The sequence below is a fragment of the Chrysochloris asiatica genome, unplaced genomic scaffold (genome assembly GCF_000296735.1).
Source record: "Chrysochloris asiatica unplaced genomic scaffold, ChrAsi1.0 scaffold00049, whole genome shotgun sequence".
Lineage (NCBI taxonomy): Eukaryota > Metazoa > Chordata > Mammalia > Afrosoricida > Chrysochloridae > Chrysochloris > Chrysochloris asiatica.
In genome coordinates this window covers 19,696,075-19,702,533 of record NW_006408567.1, presented here as the reverse complement: position 1 = coordinate 19,702,533, position 6,459 = coordinate 19,696,075, and positions in this window count along the sequence as shown.

Below are 6,459 nucleotides of genomic sequence, written 5' to 3'. Positions count from 1 at the left end.
TATATATATATTTGTCAGTGCAGTTAAGCTGAGCAATTCAATACAAAATCACAGAGGACTGTCCAGGTGGGCTCTAAATCCAATGACAAGTATCCTTATAAGAAGACAAAGAGGGAGAAACAGTGAGAAGAAGCTATGTGAATGAAGATGGCAACAGAGACTGGAGTGATGCAGCCACAAGCCAAGGAGCACTTGGAGACACCAGAAGCTGCAAGAGGCAAGGAAGGAGTCTCCCTTAGAGACTTTATAGAAGTACCTGCTGACACATTGATTCCAGACTTCTGGACTGCAGCACTGTGATAGTATAAATGTCTGTTCTTCTGTACCACTGAGTTTGCTGTACTTTGTTACAACAGCCACAATCTCCTTGTACAGAGTGACTCTGAGTGGAAGTCCAGGGACGATGTCAGGAGATGAGACTCTAAGACAGTGAAGTGGCTGAGAGAGAGGATCTTAGACTCCCAGAGTTGCTGTAGCAGAAGTATCCCTTATGGGACTGCTTTAAAAGACAGAAATGTGGTTTCTCACAGTTCAGAGGCTGGAAGCCCAAATTCAGGGCATCGTCTCTAAGAGAAAGTGCTCTCTTGTTTGGCTCAGGGATAAGGTCCTTGTCTCAGTTCTTTAACTTTGGTTTTTCTGGATTCCTTGGCTATCTCCAGATGGTATCTGCTGTTCCCTATTCATATTTGTTCATCTCTATGTCTCAGCTGTATATATATATATAATGGTTAGGTTTAAGACACAGCCTGCACTAATATGGCCTCATTAATCTATCCCCAAATGGGGTTATTGTTGTTAAGTATCATTGAGTCGGTTCCAACTCATAGCGACCCTGTATAGGGTTTCCAAGGAGTGGCTGGTGAATTTGAACTGCCAACCTTGCAGTTCAAACCCATCTTGCAGTCCAGTGCATTAGCCCACAGCAACGTACCAGAACTCGAAATGGGATTTTATCCACCTATTTTTGGAGGGACACCATTCAATGTATAACAAATAACAAAAAAGTTTTGAGTGAATTAAAGAGTAAAGTCTTGAATTCCCAGGAATGGTGGGATCTGTAACATTCTCTATGTAAAAGTGAGAAAAGGGGATTTCTAAAACTGCTTCAGTGGATACCCAGCCAGTGGGGGTCACACATCCATGGGAACAACATGTTGGAATGTTAAGCCTGGGATGAGTTATCATCTAACATTCATGTGAAAGAATACCGTTTCAAAAAATAATAAAAACTTATAATTTAAGATCAATGACATGTTAATTAGAAATCTCTCATTGATGTAAACAGTTGATGTGCTTGACTGCTAACTAAAAAGTTAGGGGTTCTAATCCACTTAAAAGTGCCTTAGCATATAAAGGCCTGGTATCTACTTCTAGAGTCCTGGTGTGGCACTGTACGTTAATGTGCTGGACTGCAAAGTCAGTTTGAATCACAAGGTCAGTAGTTCAAACTCACCAGCTGCTCCTTGGGAACACTGAAAAATTCGTCATTGAAAATCCCATGGAGCACAGCTCTACTTTGACATACATGGTGCTGTGAGCTGGAATCAACTCCATGGCAACTGATTTTGATTTGCATGTAATCACAGTGTGATGTGGTCAGCAACCAGAAGATTGGAGAATCAGAAGGTAGGTCATCATTGGCTCTTCTGCTTCTGTTCAGCTCTAGTTTCTCATAGATGGAGCCTCTGGGGTCTCTCAGCTTTGAGTTTGTCTAAGCTCTCTTCCTGTGTTGGCAAAAAAAGGCCTGCTCTGTGTCAACTTCTAGACAGTCCTCCAGCCCTATGGTCTCGTGGGATTCAACTATTCCTAGCCAACCTGGGCTCCACTGCCATTTCTGAGAATCCCCTTGGTTCCAGTTTCTCTGTACCAGAACATCTCTCTTCACCCAGCCTGATCCAGATGCTGTTAGTTAACATGCAGACCTAAGGGAATAAAGCAGATGTTAATCCCATACAGTTTGGGGGTAACCCAAATGTTGGCAATCGGCTGTTAACCTAAAATTTAGCCATTCAAACACACACGTGCACATTTACTGTTTACACCACCCAGAGATTCCTGCTACCATGCCATCGATCTTCAATTGTAAGATTTTTTCTTTGTTTAACTGGTAGTTTTTCACATGAATGTTAGATGATAACTCACCCTAGGGATAATGCTTAGATGACAATTCATTCCAGCAATGCAGCAGAAGAAAAGTTTCGTAGTCTATTTCTTTAAGGAGCTCTGATGGTGCCAGGGGTTAATTGCTGGGCAACTAAGCACAGGATCAGAGGTTCAAAACCACCAACCATCTCTGAGGGAATAAGATGAGGCTGCTTGCACCTGTAGAGACAGTTTTGTAAACCCAATGGAGCTGCTCTGCTTGGCTCTGTAGGGTCACTGTGAGTCAGAATTGGCTTGATGATAGTGGGTCCGTTCCAAATGGATGGTATCTTTATAAAAAGGGAGAAGACACAGAGATAGAGAGACGACAACCAAGCAACAGTACAGCTGCAAGTCAAGGAACATCTAGAGCTACCAGAAGCCCAGAGTAGATGTTCCCCTAGAGTCTTTGGATAGAACACAGTCTTGCCAACACCCTGAATTTAGACTCCCAGTCTCCAGAACTGTGAGAGCATCAATTTCTGTTTTGATAAGCCACTTAGCATGTGGTGTTTTGTTGCAGCATCACTAGGAAACTAACAGACCCACTATTCTTTTCCTTAGTCTTGATTTCAACACACCATCCTCTGTCTGTTCCTGGAACATCTCAACCCTACTGTTCCCACTGGCTGGAATACTCTTCTTGCATTTCTGAGCAGCTGGCTTTTCTCATCATTCAGTAGAAATATCACTTGCTCAGGACAGTTTCCCTGATCTCAAGTCGCTGCCTGGGTGGCACAGATTGTTTGCATTCAGCTACTAACCAAAAGGTTGGTGGTTAAACTATGGAAGATCTAACAATCAGCTTCCAAAAGGGCCCAGCCTTGAAAATCCTCTGGGGATACAGCTCTACTCAGTGAACGTGGAATCACCAGGAGCCTGAATGGGCGTAGCAGCAGTGGTGCCCCTTCCCATCACTATTACATCATAGTGACAGGCTCTTCTTAGCATTTATCAGGGCTAACATTGTCTTGTTAATTTATCTGTTTACTTTATCTTATAGTCTCCCCCTCCTCCATCACCCTGTGCAAAAACAAAAACTCAATGAGATTGGGAATTTATCCGTCTTGTCACTGGAGTGTCCCAGCACCTTCAACAGCCCTGGCACATATTAGGTGTTGATGCCTATGCATTTAGTGAATGAGTGAATGGACAAATGAGTGAATCTCATTCGAATCAGTGTGTCACTCTAGTTTCTCTGGGGCTTTGTGACTCTGACGTTTTGTTATGAGGGTTAATGCAAAGTTGGTTTGCAGTAACTGAACCGCAAATTTGGTTTGAACCGCAAGGTCTGTGATTCCATCTCACCAGCTGCTTCACAGAAACCCATACAGGGTTGCTATGTCGGAACAGACTTGATGGCAGTTAACGAAACAATCATTATTAGTCACAGTGGTTTCTGTATGAATTTGGGTAAGTAAACCTATTCAAGGCATCAAATAAAACTTGATAGAGGTAGAGATAGTGGTCAGTCACTAGAACTCTCCTTCTGGAATGCCATTGTTGTTGTTGTTAAGTGCCAACCCATAAGTGTCAGTTCCAACCCATAGTGTCACTGTATAGGATTTCCAAGGAACAGCTGGCAAGCTTGAACTGTCGACCTTACTCTTCAAACTGACCTTGCAGTCCAGCACATTAACCCACAGCGCCACATCAGGACTCCCATTAACCCAGGGAAAATTGAACCCTTTCATATAACTACCCATGAAAATAAGGAATTCTGCAAAATACTCTGCAGGTTAGCAACAACTAAGGACATCTGCCTCTATGGTGTTATGAGTTTCCTAATATGACCCTTCTAGTTATAGTCTTGGAGTCCTGGTGTTGCGCTGTGGGTTAATGCACTGGACGGCAAGGCTGGTGATTCAAGCTCACCAGCTGCTCCTCAGAAACCCTGTACAGGGTCACTATAAGTCAGAATGACTCAACAGCACTTAACAATAACAACAAGCTTATAGTCTTAATAACTCCTACCAAATGACTGAGTGGAAGCTATGCAAATGAGGTGCTTGGTGACCCACCAAGGGGATTGGACAAATTGCTAATAGCACAAACAAGGTCCATCTCCTTTCATCAGCCCCGCCTAGACAGATTGGATACTACTCAGTGGAGATTCTACCTTCCTGCAGCTTGGATATTCTGGCTGTGTCTCTGGCTCCAGGGATCTCATAGAAGTGATTTAACAATGTTCCTTTGTGCTCACTGAAAGCCCTGTATGTTGTAGGCGTCACCCTGTGTACAGTGAGAGGAGTCATTACAATAACAGTAAAGAGTCCCATTAGATGAATGAAACAAAGGTTATTTAAGCTAAGTCTAGCCAGGAGAGGAGGAGTTAGTGAGCAGCTTCGTGCCAGGCCAACAGTGGAAGAACATCCAACTTTCTGAATGGATGTCTTTGATGCACTTGACCCCCAGTGTTGTGACTACCTACAGACTCTACATTCTTGGAAAGCACCGAGTCAGATTAGTCATGAGCCGACTAGTGTGGCTGGGTCAACTCCTTTCTTTTGGAGACCACAGAGTTGTGGCAACAAATGATTGCCACTAAGTTTTGATTTCTGTTCCAGGCAAGGCCCTTGGAATGAGTGTGGTCTGAACAAATAGTACCTTTACCACCTTCCCCAGGTGTCCTAGGCATGAGTCATCTAGATGCTATCAAGATGTAGAAAGCCCAGAGAGTGTTGGGAGTGAGTCACTGGGCCCATAAAGACCTGTGTGACAAACAGAAACAAAGTAGAAACATCTACATGGTGGGTTTTATCCAGTGGGCTTGACTGAAGTTGGGCAAACAATGATTTCATCCCCTGGGAGTTTGTACCTGAGTGGTTCAGACTGCTGCACCCAGCTGTTGGAGCCAATAGGATTAGTGGGAACCAATAACCTGGCACCCAACACCAGGTTGCACTATTAATATGCTATTAATATGCACTATTAATATGCTAATTTTCCTGGTGGTCCTCCTTTTAAGATACAAAAATGTAAAGCCACCTGCATGGGGTAAGCATGAGGGGCTTCTGGAAAGGAGACCCGGGAAGGGGGATTGCCCATCAAAAACACTGAAATTAATAAGGTGGGCTTTATAGAGTTTATTCTTTTACTTAACAGCTTCAACTGAGAACCCGTATTTAAGATTTCCAGTTCATAGTTTATATTAGAAAATCATTTGGCTGATAAGGCTTTTATGGCCATTGCAAATTTGAATTAGCAAATATTTATCACTTATTGAAACTCTGGTGTTGTTGTTTTTGTTAAGTGCCATCGAGCTGGTCCTGACCCATAGCGACCCTGTATAGCAAGTTCTATAATTAGGCAGATGCTATGGGAAAGAAAGGAGTCCTGGTGTGGCGCTGTGGGTTAATGCGCCAGACTGCAAAGTCATTTGAACTGCAAAGTCGGTGGTTCAAGCTCACCAGCTGCTCCTCGGAAATCCTATACAGGGTTGCTATGGGTTAGAACTGACTCGACAGCACTTAAAAAAAACAATGGGGAAAAACTGGGTCTATAAATACTATGTCATTATAGGGTTCAGTACTCATGCCAAAAAAAGTTGTTGCTTAAAAACTCTAAAGAAATCGTCTAGACAAAAATGAGAAACTAATAAAGCACTGTTGCTGTGTGCTGTCAAGTTGATTGGAACTCATAGTGACCCTGTAAGACAAAGCAGAAATGCTCTGTAGAGTTTCCTAGGTTGTCATCTTTTTAGGAACAGATAAACAGATCACCATCTGACCCCATTCCCCAGAATGGTGGGTTCCAATCACCAGCATTTTGGTTAGCAGTCCAATGCTTAGCCATCGTGCCACTAAGACTCAAATTTTGTACCATATTTGATGCCAAGATTAAAGGAATTGTTTAAAAAACTATAGGCTTATTTCTATTAAAATAGCATTTAAATACCATCATCTCTCACACAATTAGAACTGCACATAACTTGTTCTTAAGTGTTGTCCAGTCGATTCCAACTCACGCCAGTCTAGTAATTTTAAGCTCTCACATTAGCTCAGTATCGTGGGGGTGGATGTAGAATGAGAAACTTCAAGTTGTTGTTTTGGTGGGTTTTTGTTTTTTTTTTTTTGTCTGATCTAGCTATTTCCCATCTTTCTATGTGTTGTTGTTAGGTGCCATAAGGTCGGTACCGACTCATAGCGACCTCATGCACAGCAGAACGAAACACTGCCCGATCCTGGGCCAACCTCACTACTGTTGCCACGCTTGAGTCCATTGATGCTGCTACTTGGCAAATCCAATGCGTTGGTCTTCCTCTTTTTCTCTGACCCTCTACCTTACCAAACATGATATCCTTCTCCAGCAACTGGT